Raw genomic sequence first — 995 nt, 5'->3', positions numbered from 1 at the left:
GGGGGGGGCGGCTGCCAGGGACTTGCTGGCTCCTGGCACACGTCTGAGCTGCTCATCTTCCTGAATGTCCGAGAACCACATAACTCCAAGTAGCAGGAGTGTGACAGATTTGGCAGAGCTGCCCGTCTTCCTAGGAAGGACACTCTGGAGTGTGCATACTCTGGCTGGGGAAGGTCCTCGGGATGAGGGAGGCATCACCCAACAGAAGAGAGAACATTTCCAAGAAGAGGAGGAAGCACAAAACTTATTTCTATTAATAACCCTGTCTACGAAAGCCTTAAGAATCAAGATTAAATTTGAAAATTTAGAGATGGGAAAATGTTAACTAATTTCAAGAGAGAATAGAGATGATCAATCCTGTTTCAACCATGCGGCCCTCAAACCCACCTTAGTCTAGCTCTTTGTCAAGTACTGTCCCTGTTTCGTACGTGTGATCCTTGTCTCTGGGGAAAAGTGTGTGACTTAATGAGGATGAGCACGCTGCCCGGTGCTGACAGTATATCCCCACAGGGCCTAGCCGGACACATGCTCGAGAGACACGTGGAAGGAAGCAAAGTCCATTCTTAGGTTGCCAAGCTGTGTCATGTTCGGCGTCGGGACCCTGCCTTTGGGGAACTTAATTTCAGCTGGAGGAATGACACACATACGAAGAACACGTGGACAGGTCTGAACGTGAATCAGCCTGGGTTACCCCGCCCCCCCACCCACCGCCCTCATAAACCAAACCCTCAGCGATTACAGCAAGAGCTCACTCCATGGCACCCACAGTTCAGCTCACTGGACAGGAACGAAAATGTGAATGTGCGGCCTGATCAGGAAGGTTGGTCAGAGGGGAAACAGCCATATTCACCTACTCGGGGTTATCCCTTGTCCTCTGCACAGTATTTGACAAGGTGTCGAGCCGCCTGGCCAGCGAAGTGCAGCCTAGTGAGACGAGGCAGATGTTTGCTGTTTCGAGGGAAGCGTGTGCCTAAACCTCTGGGGATTGGCCTCCC

Source organism: Pteropus alecto, unplaced genomic scaffold, assembly GCF_000325575.1.
Source record: "Pteropus alecto unplaced genomic scaffold, ASM32557v1 scaffold101, whole genome shotgun sequence".
In the NCBI taxonomy this organism is placed as follows: domain Eukaryota; kingdom Metazoa; phylum Chordata; class Mammalia; order Chiroptera; family Pteropodidae; genus Pteropus; species Pteropus alecto.
Note: the sequence above shows the minus strand (reverse complement) of the source record.